The sequence below is a fragment of the Oncorhynchus keta genome, chromosome 8 (assembly GCF_023373465.1).
Source record: "Oncorhynchus keta strain PuntledgeMale-10-30-2019 chromosome 8, Oket_V2, whole genome shotgun sequence".
Lineage (NCBI taxonomy): Eukaryota > Metazoa > Chordata > Actinopteri > Salmoniformes > Salmonidae > Oncorhynchus > Oncorhynchus keta.
In genome coordinates this window covers 18,176,818-18,193,775 of record NC_068428.1, presented here as the reverse complement: position 1 = coordinate 18,193,775, position 16,958 = coordinate 18,176,818, and the positions used below count along the sequence as shown (strand labels likewise).

The 16,958-nt window shown below is 39.2% G+C and overlaps 1 long non-coding RNA gene across 1 annotated transcript; it reads right to left on the bottom strand.

Annotated features, from left to right (window-relative positions):
- Positions 1–7,726: 7,726 nt before the first annotated feature.
- LOC127931355 (uncharacterized) lies at positions 7,727–16,384 on the bottom strand. Its single transcript, XR_008140779.1, has 3 exons — positions 15,893–16,384; positions 15,724–15,780; positions 7,727–11,305 (listed from the first exon to the last, which is right to left on the bottom strand). It is a non-coding gene; the product is annotated as an uncharacterized LOC127931355 (long non-coding RNA).
- Between the last annotated feature and the right edge of the window lie 574 nt (positions 16,385–16,958).

Sequence of the window (16,958 nt, the reverse complement as noted above, 5' to 3'; positions counted from 1 at the left end):
TGTGTGTATATATATATATATATCCGTTCAAAAGTTTGGGGTCACTTAGGAGTGTCCTTGTTTAAAAAAATATATGTTTTGTCCATTAAAATAACATTAAATATTAAATTGATCAGAAATACAGTATAATCATTGCTAATGTTGTAAATGACTATTTTAGCTGGAAACAGATGCTTTTTTAAGTGGAATGTCCACATAGGCGTACAGAGGCCCATTATCAGCAACCATCATTTCTGTGTTCCAAAGGCATGTTGTGTTAGCTAATCCAAGTTTATCATTTTAAGAGGCTAATCATTAGAAAACCAGAAAACTGTTGTTTTGATTGAAGAAGCAATAAAACTGTCCTTCTTTGGACTAGTTGAGTATCTGGAGCATCAGCATTTGTGGGTTCGATTACAGGCTCAAATGGCAAACTGGCCCTAACCAGAATAGAGAGAGGAGTGGGAGGCCCCGGTGCACATAATGACAAGCATGAGGACAAGTATATTAGTGTGTCTAGTTTGAGAAATAGACGGCTCACAAGTCCTCAATTGGCAGCTTCATTAATTAGTACCTGAAAAACACCAGTCTCAACTTCAACAGTGAAGAGGCGACTCCGGCATGCTGGCCTTCTAGGCAGAGTTGCAAAGAAAAAGCCATCTCAGACTGGTCCCCCCCCCAAAAAAAGGTTAAGATGGGCAAAAGAACAGACACTGGACAGAGGAACTCTGCCTAGAAGGCCAGCATCCCGGAGTTGCCTCTTCACTGTTGACGTTGAGACTGGTGTTTTGCGGGTACCATTTAATGAAGCTGCCAGTGCTGACAATTTCATTGATGGAAGTTACAATCTATCTGCAATATCAAAGCTGATCTACCCCCTTAAAAAAAAATGTAAAAAAAGACCAGTGTAGTTCATTGTAAGAGAATATACACTGCCGTGACGATAACCAAAGAGTCTGCATTTGATAGTGAGGTATTCCCGATCGGGAAACAAAAGGACTGTACTTCCTGTTCTTTACGACAATCACATTATGAATAGTTAATCATGAAACATACACCTCCGTCGTTCTATTTTCCGGAGAGTTCTTTCTTCCTGTCCGCATGATATACGGAGAATACTGATGGCTGTATGGACGGGGACAGTATATCCAGAGAGATATATATATATATCTAGAGTGTATCACTGATTTACTGGCATTCATTTCTAATGAATTGTTACAATAACTCATACTCTTTACAACTTGCCGAAGCGGCTTCATATGCGAACATCCATGTGATTTTTTTTTGTAACTTCACTGTTTTGAAGTAGGGATCAAATGAATGCTCATTGTTCGAGCCTGCCATTATGGGGTCTTTAGCCAAAAGGATTCCTCAGGTGAGGTGACATCAGCTCTCTAATCTGTAGTGTGACTGCAGCGTGCATCATCACAGCACTCTGTGAATAGTTAATGAGAACACTGGCCCGGGACCAATGAGGACTTAGGTCAGAGATTACTCCAGGGACTGGTTTAAGAAATCAATCACACACACACACAAAACACAGGGCCTGAGCAAATGGACTCTGCTTTGAACATGCTGCTCCGTTAGCACGCTTACAGCCAACCCTCTGATAAGGGCTGCCAAAGACACATGGCTGGTAAACAAGTCTAGCACATGGTTTAGATTACATTGCTTTTAGATTAGTTTGAAATACTTCTCATTATTATTTATAAAGCTACGGTAGCCTACAGTTGAAGTTGGGAACCATTTCTCTCCCAACATGCTGTATGCCTATGTGATAAAGAGATAATAAATAGCCTATTTCACTTGAAACCACAGCCTCAGTAGAGGCTAGTGATACTGTGATAAGGGTTGTTATTGTTATGGGTTTGATAGGAAGAATGGTGAGCCAAGTCTTTTGACAGGGAAGGTTCTGGTGATTCATTGCCAGTTGTGATGACTCACCCTTAATTGCTGGATAAGCAGACATTTAAGATTGAAGGATTAAGTTAAGTAGAACAGATATTCAAATGTAACCCACTAGTGACAAAACGCTAGAGATTGTGTTATAAACAATCTATTTTATTATTGGTCTGAATTGGGTCATAAAACATTCAAATTTTTACTTATGTACTACACTAATTTCATTGCAGCATACACATCAATATCTACCAGTGGAGGCTCCTCAGAGGAGAAAGGGGAGGACCATCCTACTTAGTGAATTTCATAAAAAATATAAAACTAAACTAATTATTTTCACGTCACCAAATAACTGATTAAAACACTGTTTTGCAATGAAGGTACACTGCAGTGCATAAAGTGTGGTGAGTAGTTGACTCAGAGACAGAAAGACAGTTGAACAATTACAAAAAAAAAAAAATAATAATAAATAAATAAATAAATAAATATTATATATATATATTCCAAAAAATTAAGGAGAAGCAGCAGAGAGAAAGAGATATCGGTGTATTTTTTCTTCTTCTTCGTTTACTTTTCACTTACTTAGGTAACGCAGCTAATTGTTCCTACTCAACAACCTTACTCAAACAGAGAGAAATGCTATTTATGGTACCAAGCTGGCTAAGGCTATCCAACACTAAAACTCTTCCAAGTCAAGGTAAGCTTTCCGTTTAATTAATGTATTGTCACCGGGGCCCGCCGGTGTAACTGCTAAACTGCTTGCTGTACATTGTACTGCGTGATTGTACAAATGGATTGGTTTGTGGGTTTACTAACATGTTAGTTCTAGTTTGTTGACTATATCATTAATGTGGTGACAACGATGTAGGCTGTGTAGCTGTTAGGGTTTATGGTTTGGCTTGAATAGGTTTTTGTGCCTGGACACAGTTGTGTTGTGCACTGAAGTCCACAAGCTTAGGGAAAATGTGATAGGAGGAGAGTGTGTAGATGCGAGAATGAATTATACAACTAGCAAAGTGATGATGCTATGCTGTATGTGGCTGCTATGAAATCATGTAGTAGTTGGCCTAAACCTATCGATGTTATATTGAGCTGGATGAATGGAAAATTAACAGTCATCCAATATGCTGTAATAGAAAAGGCGTTCCTAAAAAAACATTGTCCTCCCTAATTTTAAACGGAACAGACCGTCACTGATATCTACAATACCATAATGTATTAGTTTGTGTTATCTGTTAGTAGCTACTGTTGTCCAGCCTTACTGTGTGTCAATGTCAGTTTAATCGAGAAAGAATACAAGGTTTGAGTTCTTAACAAAGCCATACATTTTTTTTCTGAAAAAAAAACTAAAGGGACATGACTGACCAGCGAACCCATGTTAAACCGCAATCTTTCTAGAATATGCTCTGTAACAACATGCTATTGCAATAAGTTATGCAAACTAGTACTGTTACATTATAATATATAAACCTGCTTAGTCATTTTCAGAGTAGGAAAGAGCAGGGACAATGCCTGATGCAACATCTCTGAAATGTTTACCAGAAGTATCTCCCATAATGTTCCAGGATGTCTGCCTTCATGCCTTCAGCTTCTTGACCACACTCATGTGATAGGGGAATTTCCTGTTAGCTGGCAAGCAGACAAGAAAGAGCACACTCACAACAAGTCACGTGATTGGAGGTGAGCTGTTTGTGAATGTGCTTTGTGGAAAACACCCTAACAATTACTCAGCACATGTAATTGCTTTATGTAACAAAGCATCCATTATGGACGTTTACACTACCCCTCTATTTGGGCACCAAAACTGCGTCCGTCAGTATGACTAAACCAGTTTCTCCCCATGCCACACAATTGGCAAAGGATTGCCATCACTTTTAGCATCACTTAGCCCATATTAACCACGGACTTGAGTACACACTGTCCTTTATTTAGCCTTGCTCCAGATCTCTGACTGGAAAGCTTTGTTATGAAACTCTGGGAACCTTGACTAGGGCCATTAGAAAAGTGCCATAATGGCACCACCAGATCAGTCACAATCTTACACTCTTTTGTTCTTTAGGAATTCATTTTGTTTCATGTCTATGTTCCATAAACCGCCGGCTGTGTTGAGGACATAAATAGCACAATGTAAAACCACAGTCTAGTAGCAGTCTACTCTTCCAAATCACTAGACGCACTGATGAGTGGGTGTGTGACGAACATGCCTTCTTTCATTGCAACAGAAATAAAAGACTTTGTTCATATTTGGTATTTTGTATCCCCATTAGCTGTTGCAGAAGCAGCAGCTACTCTTCCTGGGGTCCACACAAAAACATGACAAAATGCATAATACTAATAGACAAAAACAGTCACACAATTTAAAATAAGAACAATACAACTAAAAAAGTCCTGTACTGCATACACCATATTCATAAACAGCATATGCAGGTAACTGACAAAATAAAGGAAACACCAACATAGTGTCTTAATAGGGCATTTGGCCACCATGAACATGAACAGATTCAATGCCCCTCGGCATAGATTCTACAAGTGTCTGGAACTCTGTCGCAGGGAGGCCACATCATTTGACCTTGAGAAATGTTATAATTTGGTGTTTTGTTGATGGTGGTAGAAAACGCTGTCTTGGCGCCGCTCCAGAATCTCCCATAAGTGTTCAATTGGGTTGAGATCTGGTGACTGAGACGGCCATGGCATATGGTTTACATCGTTTTCATGCTCATCAAACCATTCAGTGACCACTCGTGCCCTGTGGATGGTGGCATTGTCATCCTATGGGGGCATAGCCATGGTAGCCAAAACAATGGCCTGTCCAGCATTTTTATACATGAACCTAAGCATGATGGGATGTTAATTGCTTCATCAACTCAGGAACCACACCTGTGTAGAAGCACCTGCTTTCAATATACTTTGTATGCCTCATTCACTCAAGTGTTTACATTATTTTGGCAGTTACCTGTACATACAGGTTTATAGGTCATACAAGGTCAGTGGCGTTGTGCCGGGAGGTTTTGCCTCACTTGTTTTTTTAAGATAACTTTGCTGCTTGCCTGAGTGATCCGAGTTGGAATTGAGTTCCATTGAACAATCGATTGATACAACACGGTGCGTTGATACATTCTGGATTTGGGGACTGTGAAGAGTCCCCTGGTGACAAGTCTGGTGGGGTAAGTGTTGGTTTTTAGAGCTGTATGTAAGTTGATTATACAAACCATTTGGAATTTCCAACACATTGATGTTACTTACAAGATATAATGCAGTCAATCTCTCCTCTACTTTGAGTCAGGCGGGACTGACATGCCTTAGCCCTCTGTGTACAGTGAAGGGAAAGACATGCTGTTCTGGGCTTTCTTAGGTCCTTCTTTGCAGCTCCTGGCCATATAACCAAGCAATAGTCAAGATGTGACAAAAGCAGAGGCTGCAGGACTTGTTTGGTTGAATGTTATGTTAAAAATGCAGAGCACCTCTATCACAGACATACTTCTCCCCATCTTTACAACAAATATCATCAATACACCCTGACTATGACAGTTTACAATCTAAGGTATCACCAAGAAGTTTAGTCTCCTCTACTTGCTCAACAGCCACATTATTCATTACCATATTCAGCTGAGGTCCAGTACTTAGGGAATAAGTTGTACCAAATACAATGCTTTTGGTTTTTAGTTATGACCAGGACTAGTTTATTCCTAGCAACCCATTCTACAACTGACTGCAACGTTTTGTTTAGGGCTTCAGGGATTTTACTAGCTTGGGACACTGACATGTACAGTGCCTTCAGAAAGCTGAAATGTCTTGAGTCAAAAAATATTAAACCCCTTTGTTATGGCTAGCCTAAATAAGTGCAGGAGTAAAAATGTTAACAAATCACAATAAGTTGCATGGACTCATTTTGTGTTCAATAAGTGGTTGACATGATTTTTGAATGACTACCCCATCTCTATACTGCACACATACAGATAATTTTAAGGTTCTTTAATCAAGTAGTGAATTTCAAGCACAGATTCAACCACAAAGACCAGGGAGGTTTTTCAAAGCCACGCAAAGAAGGGAACCGATTGGTAGATGTGTTAAAATAAAAAAGCAGACGTTGAATATCCCTTTAAGCATGAAGTTATTCATTAGGCTTTAGATGGTGTATCAATAAATCCAGTCACTAAAAAGATACAGTTGTCCTTCCTAACTCAGTTGCCGGAGAGGAAGGAAACTGCTCAGGGATTTCACCATGAGGCCAATGGTGATTTTAAAACAGTGAAAGGATAAAACTGAGGATGGATCAACAACATTGTATTTACTCCACAGTACTAACCTAATTGACTGAGTGAAAAGAAGGAAGCCTACACCGAATAAAAATATTCCAAAACATGCATCCTGTTTGCAACAACGCACTTAAGTAATACTGAAAAAAAATGTGAAGAAATGAACATTTTGTCGTGAATACAAAGCGTTATGTTTGTGGCAAATCCAACACAACACATCACTGAGTACCACTGTTCATATTCAAACATGGTCGTGGCTGCATCATGTTATGGGTATGCTTGTCATCGGCAAAGACTAGGGAGTTTTTTAGGGGGGTATTAAAATAAAATGGAATACAGCTAAGCACAGGCAAAATCCTAGAGGAAAACCTGGTTCAGTGTTCTTTCCAACAAACACTGAGACGACAAATTCACCTTTCAGCAGGACAATATCCTAAAAGGCCAAAAGTACACTAGAGTTTCTTACCAAGACAAGATTGAATGTTCCTGAGTGGCCTAGTTAAAGTTGACTTAAAAATCGGTTTGAAAATCTAGGGCAATACCTGAAAATGCATTCCAGCAATGATCAACAACCAACTTGACAGAGCTTTAAGATAGACAAAAAAAAGAAAAGAAAGAAAAGAATGGGCAAATATTGTACAAGCCAGGTATGCAAAGCTCTTAGACTTACCCAGAAAGAATCACAGCTGTAATCACTGCCAAAGGTGTTTCTAACATTAATTATTTCAAGGGGGGTGAATACTTATCTAAATCAAGATATATTTGTGTTTTATTTTTCACAAATGTTTAATGTTAGAATTTCTTCCACTTTGACAGAGTATTTTGTGTAGATCGTTAACGAAAAATTACAATTAAATCCATTTTATTCCCACTTTGTAACAACAAAATGTGGAAAAAGTAAAGGGATGGTGAATACACCCAGAAGGCACTCTGTAGTGTTGAAAACATCTGCATACATAGACACACAGGCTTTGTTTAAGGCCAGTGGTAGATCATTAACGAGGAAACATTAAAAAGGGCCAAGATAGCTCCCCTTTGGAATACCACGCTTGACATGTTTTACATCAGAGAAGCTCCCATTAAAGAAAACCCTCTGTGTTCTAATAGATAGATAGATATCTGCCATATCTTGGAATGAGAGCTGTTGTAAAGCCATAACATGAGTTTTTCCAATAACAAATGACCGTCAATAATATCAACGGCTGCACTGATATCTACACTACAGCTCCCACAGTCTTATTATTACCAATGTCTTTCAGCCAGTCATCAGTCATGTGTGACATGTTTCACCTGATATGAACATAGTAGTAAGTAAAGAAATAGTCTTTTATGATCCCTTTTAATTGTTTTTGGTATATCGTGGCAACATAACATATTCTAAATACAACAAATACTTTACAATTTTGGGAAAACAAACATTAACAAGGTTATGTTTACCATCAGTATTTTCTAGAACTCGTAATAAAATGGTGATGTTTCAAAAACAAGTACACAAAATATTGAATGTTGTCACTTTTGAGCTTTAACTTTATAAATCATGGTGGGAGATACATTTGTAAAGTAAAGAAATAAGACAAAGAAAGCTAATCAAATGTGTTTATCCCAAAAGCATTTAATAGAGATGTAGCCTACTTGATCCACCATACATGTTAATTGGCAGGGGCAGTATTGACGCAATGGGAGTCCAGTATAGTGTTAGTCCTTATTGTCATGTGCTGCCCTCTGCTGCTGAGCAGAGGAACTTCTAAAGAAACGACAGTATGACCCTGAAGCAAAGTGGTCCATAAAATAGTTACCTACATTTATATTAGGAAACACAAATCAAAAGAGACACTGAATATATTAAATCGTGATATTTTATAATTGTTAATGTCAATGCTACAGTACTTACATTTTCAGTTGTTATTCAGAATGTTATGTTACAAAGAGGAAAGAGACAGGCCTACATTCTCACTTAAAGTACCCAAACAAACTTCAAGGTTAACTTTAAGGCCCACCTCCATTCCCTAACAGAAATATGAGAACATTTCCAATTTCCATGATTTAATAAGAAAAAACATTGACATTTCAAAGACAGAGACAAAGTAGATGAAGTCAATAGTGCCTTGAAGTACTGAACATTGTTGAACAGAAAGTAAACCTAGAGGTTGAATGGGGAATTGCAGTCTAGATGGCACAGCACTGGATATCTTAAAAATCATTCTTTAACCCGTCTTGTCAAATTCATCTACACTGATTGAAGTGGATTTACCCAGTGACATCAATATGGGATCATAGCTTTCACCTGGGTTCACCTGGGCAGTTTTATGGAAAGACAAGATGTTCCTAATGTTTTGTACACTGATTCCTCAACAACAGTAATAGAATGGAAAAACTAAGACTAATCTGTTTAGACTCAAACTGACACTTGGTCCACTTTATGCTTAAAGCTGCGATCCATAGCAGTGAAAATGCCGAGTTCATTTGCGATATTGGTCAAAGGATAGAAGTGCCCTTTGATATTTTAAGTAGAAATTGTGCATAAATATTGCATTTTTTAAAATAATAGGCATGCCAAAATTCAGCATTGTAACATCTCCCTTTGTCTCAGGTCAGTGCGACAGCCATCTGCACTGATCTGACGTGAGACAATGATGGACATGTCAAAATGCTGATATAGGATTAAGTTATTTGTAATTAAATAAAAAAAATACAAGAAAATAAATCATACCTGGTGTTTTGTGGTGGAAAACAGCAAGGGTCAAGCACAACATGTAACCCCCGTTAGCTATAGATACAGGCTAGAAATATTGTACGCTTGAATTTAATTGCCCTTTCCTGCTGCACACAAGCTTCCATTACCCCGCCACAAGGAGATTTATGGCTGATTTAAGATGAAGGCACTTTGTTTGGCACTTGCTATAGTTTTTATCTGTTGATGTTGTAAAATAATTAAGAATGTGTGCTCTTTATTGAAGAATGTTAAAATTTGGTGAAATACTGTAAAACTGGGGCTTTTTTTCTCTAAGTTTCTCGTAAGGTTACACTACTCAAAAAGGCACCTAATTGGTGAAACACATAACAACAAAGACTTCAAACACCAACAAAATCCCTCGGACATCATTGCACAAGCGATAGAACAGCAGAGTATGTACGTTGATTTTTTTTTACACCACAATGCTGGGTGCTCATTTCCTCAAATAAAATGCTCCTGGGGCAGTCAGTGGCTCCTTTGGCAGATTTCTGCTTTAATGTACCAAAGCAACAGCTATGTAAAGTGGGATAAGGCTTTCAGGATTTTCTTCATAATGACACAGGAAAATGACCTGATTCATGGTGGGCTCTGGCTGACTTTTTAAGCCTTGGGGGAACAGATCAGTAAAGGACAAAAACTCAGGTTCTTAAGATTGAACCTTTAACTAGGCAAGTCAGTTAAGAACAAATTCTTATTTACAATGATGGCTGAGCAAGGCAGTTAAGAGTGGGTTAAGGGCAGAACGACAGAAGATGCAGTGGGTCTTTGACCTTGAAGTACCAGGTAAAGAAGGCAGCAGTTTAGAACCCTACAGTCCACAATGGAACACAGTTCTCCCACCAAGGACAGGGAACAGTAACTCTCCAAGGACCCGATCCTCTTGAGTTTTGTGACTTGGTACAGAGAATAAGTGCATTTCTTCCTCCATCTGTGATGTCCAGTGTCATGCAGACATATAGAGAAGGCCAAGAGGTCCAGGTCTACCAGTAAAATGTCCACTCCTTAATTTCTGCAGTTCATGGGAGGTGCTGAATGTAGGCTTAATATGTAACTAGGAATTGAAGCTGCCCCATAGGGTACAAGACATTAAAGCTTAAAGGCTTACCATTCAATTCTTGCTGACAGAATTGTCCATGTATAAGTAGCCACCAATGATATTGAGCTGAACATGGTGTAAAACAATCAACATACCAACACACTGTACACAGCCACGACACTTCGGGTGAAACCTGGGGGTGATTACCATATGACAGATTAAATCACTTTAGTTATTGATTCAAATGAATTCATGTTGAAGAATAATAACACTGATAATCTTCAGGTCCTGACAATATTTAAAGTTTATATGCTGGTCTAGAAGAGAAACAGGTGATGTCATTAATAAACTAATAATTTTGCTGAGCTATCAAGTCTTGACCACGTACGTACATGCTCTTCAGCAGTGCTGCGAGTTCAGATTATGTCAAATGGCTTCTCTTAATTAAGGTAGGGAGCATTGACAACACTATACATTTAAAAAAAAAAAATCAACAGGGTTTCAAAATGCACAAATATGAATCAACAACACAGCAGTATCGCAATCATTTGACATGATTGTTGCAGGAGATTTCAGGGCCTGTTACTGTTAATAGACTGAAGGTGAGATGACTATCTGTAGCCTTCCTGTCATGTTGCACGTTCTCTGGTTAGTCTCGACGTGGAACTGACGTCAGGCTTGAGCGATATACTCTGAAGCCTCACGCTCCTGTATATCTCTGATTTTCTTTTGGGCATATTTACCAAGAAATTACACACCTGGAACAGATAGGCAGGATGTAGCTAGCTAGAACGACTGCACCAACGGTGAGAGGGTGAGGTCAAAAGAGGAGAGGAGTGGAAAGAAGGAGGCAGAGAGGAATGAGTCAAAGGTAGACGTGGGGAGGTTAAAGTCGCCCAGAACTGTGAGAGGTGAGCCGTCCTCAGGAAAGGAGCTTATCAAGGCATCAAGCTCATTGATGAACTCTCCAAGGGAACCTGGAGGGCGATAAATGATAAGGATGTTAAGCTTGAAAGGGCTGGTAACTGTGACAGCATGGAATTCAAAGGAGGCGATAGACAGATGGGTAAGGGGAGAAAAGAGAAAGACCACTTGGGAGAGATGAGGATCCCGATGCCACCACCCCGCTGACCAGAAGCTCTCGGGGTGTGCGAGAACACGTGGCCGGACGAGGAGAGAGCAGTAGGAGTAGCAGTGTTATCTGTGGTGATCCATGTTTCCGTCAGTGCCAAGAAGTCGAGGGACTGGAGGGAGGCATAGGCTGAGATGAACTCTGCCTTGTTGGCCGCAGATCGGCAGTTCCAGAGGCTACCGGAGACCTGGAACTCCACATGGGTCGTACGCGCTGGGACCACCAGATTAGGGTGGCCGCGGCCACGCGGTGTGGAGCGTTTGTATGGTCTGTGCAGAGAGGAGAGAACAGGGATAGACAGACACATAGTTGACAGGCTACAGAAGAGGCTACGCTAATGCAAGGAGATTGGAATGACAAGTGGACTACACGTCTCGAATGTTCAGAAAGTTAAGCTTACGTAGCAAGAATCTTATTGACTAAAATGATTAAAATGATACAGTACTGCTGAAGTAGGCTAGCTGGCAGTAGCTGCGTTGTTGACACTACACTAATCAAGTCGTTCCGTTGAGTGTAATAGTTTCTACAGTGCTACTATTCGGAGGCTAGCTGGCTAGCTAGCAGTGTTGTTTACGTTACGTTGCGTTAAAAGAACGACAATAGCTGGCTAGCTAACCTAGAAAATCGCTCTAGACTACACAATTATCTTTGAAACAAAGACGGCTATGTAGCTAGCTATGTAGCTAGCTACGATCAAACAAATCAAACCGTTGTACTGTAATGAAATGAAAATGTGATACTACCTGTGACTGCGACCGGGTTGTTGAATTCGATTCAGTAGACGTTGGCTAGCTGTTAGCTGTTAGCTGTTGGCTAGCTAGCAGAGTCTCCTACGTTAAGGACGACAAATAGCTGGCTAGCGAACCTCGGTAAATTAAGATAATCACTCCAAGACTACACACTCTAAACTACACAATTATCTTGGAAACAAAGACAGCTATGTAGCTAGCTAACACTAAACTAATCAAGTCGTTCAGTTGAGTGAATAGCACTACAGTGATGCTAATCTGTGGGCGTTTGCTAGCTGCTGGGCGAATAGCAGTGAAGGCTACGTTAGGGCGACGAAATACGATAATTATGCAATTATCTCTGATACAAGGACGGCTATGTAGCTAGCTAAGAAGAAATTGCTAAGATTAGACAAATCAACCGTTGTACTATAATGAGATGTAATGAAAAAGTTATACTACCAGCGGAGCGAAGTGCGATGCGACCGCTCGCTCCGACCCGGAAGTCACACACACCATAACTATTTAGATAATGTAGCTTCATAAATGCATAATAGTCATAGTTGACATAAAATACATCTGATCAAACCCAGACAGGTAAACATTCCTGGCTAGCAATTAACGTTATGTTAAATCTGACAAAAGTCCCTGCGAAAATACATTTAATTTTGTGGCGTTTCAGGAAATTCCAAATATACGAAAATTCTTGAGACGATTGCATATTTATAAAATACAATAAATAAAGCACCCAAGTGTGTTATTTTCCACAGCGCACATGACACTAAATTGATGGAGGTGTGGAGAGGTATACTGTATTGTCTATGTGGACACGCTTGGTGCCTAAATTGGTGACGTGTTTCGCTCAGCGAGTCTAGTGGAGACGAACGGATCCGTCAGTTGTCTTGATGAGCCTTTCTCAGATAGCTACTGTACTTACATATATTTTTTTAGCTAGTATAATTTGTGTTTGTTCCTAGAAAATTCAACTACAATTTGAAACTTGTCTGCCAAAGTTGGAACTTGGGAGATTGTTCAGAATTATTCAGTTGTACGTTTATTTTTGTACGTGAATGCAGCAGTAGTAGGCCTACATTTTAAACTGAATAATAAATAAATAAAAATGGCTGGTCAATTGTGTGTCAGGGAGGTGCCCAAGAGGCAAAAAATAAGATAAAATAAATAATAAAAATTATCCACCCACAGGAGCCCGCTCTAAATGTTCAAAATACACCATAGAGCATAATTTAGCCATAGAGGATCAACAGTTTATAAAAAATAAATGTGGATTACGTTATCAGAAGCACATACAGGAAAGGCTATCTGGTAAAATTAAGGAAACACCGACATAGTGTTTTTAGGGTGTTGCGCCACCATGAGCAGCCAGAACAGATTCAATGCGCCTTGGCATAGATTCTACAAGTGGATTTAAACCATTCCATCGAAATGCACCCCACACCATAACATATACTTTGTATCACTTGTTTACTCAAGTGTTTACTTTATTTTGGCAGTTATCGGTATGCCTACAGTCGGGAAGGCCGCAGTACAGTTTGTTGCCATAGATAATCGGATTATAAACTATATCGATTATATATATATATATATATATATATGGTTGGTTACGCTGTCGATTTGCCTTTTGCAGATTTCAAAATACAATCGCTGGAAAAATGCACTGTTTGGAAAGAGAAGACTAATCGGTCTGTACAACCAGTATATAAAAACAATCCTCAATCCCAATTTTTAGCCACTCATTTTGGTCATTTGTGTGCCATTAAAAAATAAAATCAGCTAATGTCTTCTGTCATACAAATGACGTAGAATCAAATTAAATTAGTTTTTAAAAGGCTGGGTGCCTATGGTTTCTTAATCTGGTCCCTGCCAACAATACAAAGAGAATTAATAACACAAGGAATAAATACACAATGAGTAACAATAATTTGGCAATATACACAGGGTACCAGTACTGAGGCAAAGTGCAGGGGTACTGGGTAATTGAGGAAGATATGTACAAGTAAGTGGTGACCAATTACAATTTACTTTTCCCTCGCCCATCAAAATAAACATCACTTTATTTTACAAGTTGTTGCCGACTGACTGAACCGAACAGATTAGTCTCCTCACTACTCTTTAAAACATAACAATGTTGTAATTGTATTATTAACACAAAAAGTACATGGGACACACACAAAGGACAATTGGGCTAGGGGGTACAATATCACATTACACAAGGTCCTTATGGGACATACACACATTATAGTTCTAACAGCTGTTTTGTTGGTAGAGTATTTAATTGTCTTAAAATAGTTCAATTTATTTTTGCAAGGTAAGAAAATGTGTTTTGTTTGTACATTTACGAATATGAAATTTGGCCAAAAATAATAATGAAATTAATCTAATAAAAATATTTAAACTTATATCTATCATAAGAAAAGAATCCAAGCAGCACATCTCCCCATAAGAGCGTCTGCTAAATGACTTAAATGTAAATGTAAATGTAATAGTATAAAATAATCATAAATGTGTTAAATTATAAATCTACTGATGTCTTGCCACAAATTCCTTACATGAATACAATGACAAAAAATGTGCAAATGCTTCTGCTTGGTCATTACAAAAGTTACAATTTTGAATTTGGATTTTTTAAAATATTTTTTTAACTTCTTCATATAGTGGTTGGCAGGACAATATTTATGAATAATTTAAGAAGAAACGTCCTTAATTGTGTTAAATAGGTATGTGGCAACAGCCAAACTTTTTCTCCAACAGATATTATCAATAAAACCATTCCAGTAAGTTTCCTGTTGAAACAAGGCTCGTATAGCTCCATTGTCTTTCCTACTGATGAGTCAACAGGGTTAATTGTAGGTATGTTCTGAGGGTCAGGGCCCTGTTTCAGAAAGCAGGTTTTGTGAAAACTCAAGAGTTATTTGACTCAGAGTTGAAGGAAAGTCTGGGTTTTTGGTTTAACAAAGCCAGTTCAGTTTAACTCTGAGTCAGTTACTATGGCAACATACTCCGTGGAGCTAACCTGCTCGCTGGCAGGTTTTCAACTAGTCCCCGAGTTCCTCCTCCTCTTTAGCTGAAGCCTGCAGACTTAAGGTGTCAGACATGGCGTGTCCTTTTCTTGAAGAGCCAGTTGAAATTGAAGCACAAATACCACCCTCTCTCAGTTGGGAGAGGGTGATCATGCCCCGCTTGGATGTTTTATCATTCCCGGATTATGTTTGTGCAGAAAAACAGAAACGTTCAAGCGATCATTCATCTGAACAATATTCTCAGCCCTCATATCGTTCATATGACACATTGTGGACATGCTCTCAGTTCGGAATAAATTAATTTGTTGCACTTTTTGTTTTGCCAACGGGAGTTTTCTATATAACATTGGTGACGCTGAGCATATTTCCAAGGCAACCGTCTGTTGGGCCGTCAGAAATGTGACTCTTGCACTGAAACGTTTACTGTACACTTGTGGCGTTCCCAAGTCACAGACTCACAAGACTCAAAGAAGAATGCCACAGAATTACAGGTATCAGTCTAAGCAATAATTAATGTATTTAGTATGAAGCACTAAATCAGTTAATGAGCTTCCTCCAAAGATACCTTCATCAATAGGTCACCCACTGTTTTGACTGAGGGCCATTTCTTCAGCCTCTGAGTGGTGGTGGACCCCCACCCGTTTTTCAGCCCTCAGACTTTTTCTATTGGTTATAATTGAGGTCAAATTTGAACATGTCCAGTAAGCACAAATTCAGAGACATGTATGTACAAAGGAATTTAGGTGTTACTTTCAAATACTGGCAGTGTTGGGATGGCTGAAAAACATACATTTTTTTGCTTAGAAAATATCACTAACTACTTAAATATATTATAGGTTGAATGTAGCCACTGAATGCTGTTTAATTTGGTAGGGTAGGCTTAACAACATCACCATTTCTTGTAATGAAATGATACTTTACCTGTTTGAAGTATATTTGTATATTTCATCTTCAGTGGCTGCCAAGTAGGTTTTGTGCCTGTTGGGTTGGACATTCAATAATATTAAGCGCGCGCGCACGTACACACGCACACATATAAAATGTTGAATAAGTGGAACACGAGATAAAACTCCTTAAAATTAATACTCACGCATTGACTTGGTCAGCAATTTTCTGCCACGCCAACTCACGTTCTTTTGCTGCTGCTACGGCATTTATTTATTTGTCTTAAATATATGCACATATTCTGCATACGCGTTCGTTAACATTTCAAACTCCACTGGGGAGAAGGAGGTTCGAGACCTTTTCTCCTGTTGCCATGATTAATCATGTTATCTGCGTTCCATTGATGATGGCTCTTTAGCTCCTCATGCACGTGTTTAACTCGGGGTTAAGTTAACCAAGCTTTGATTTAACTAATTGTTATCACCTGCTCTGAAACCGAAAACTCTGAGTTTGACAGCTCAGAGTCAGTCAACCCAGAGTTCAGGTTTAATAATATATATGCCATTTAGCTGACGCTTTTATCCAAAGCGACTTACAGTCATGTGTGCATACATTCTACGTATGGGTGGTCCCGGGAATTGAACCCACTACCCTGGCGTTACAAGCGCCATGCTCTACCAACTGAGCCACAGAAGGACCACTACTCAGAGTTAGTTAAACTTGCTTTCTGAAACAGGGCCCGGGTCTTGACACGTTCCTCAATAATCAAGCAGCATCTAAAACATTTGCAAAATTCCACACCTGACTCAGCTGCGCGATATACTTACATACGTCATCAATTTGGGCACCAGGTGTGTCCGTATAGCCAACGACTAAAGGAACAATTTAGATTCGAGCCAATGTCTTATGTAGTTGAACTTGTTAGGACTCCAACCCTGTGAGAATCACAAACTGACATGTTTTCATTTTCGTCAAAAACAACTTTATATAGAAAGAGTGCCTCTGAGTTGACGACTTGCATATGCGCAGTTCGACGCGAGACGACCCGATAACGTGATTCTACGTATGAGTTTTGCTAGCCGACGTCGCCTACAAGTGTGCCCAGGGATCTTCATAATGCACTGTCTTTGGTATAGCCTCTCCCTGGCTAGGTGGCTGGCTAGCTGCTAGCTGTCAAACATGCATGTGTGAAGCAGAACACTAAGCAAAGTGACAACGATTCATCGGTGTTTCTGCGATCATCTGTAATTTACGGAGTGGTCCGTCCAATA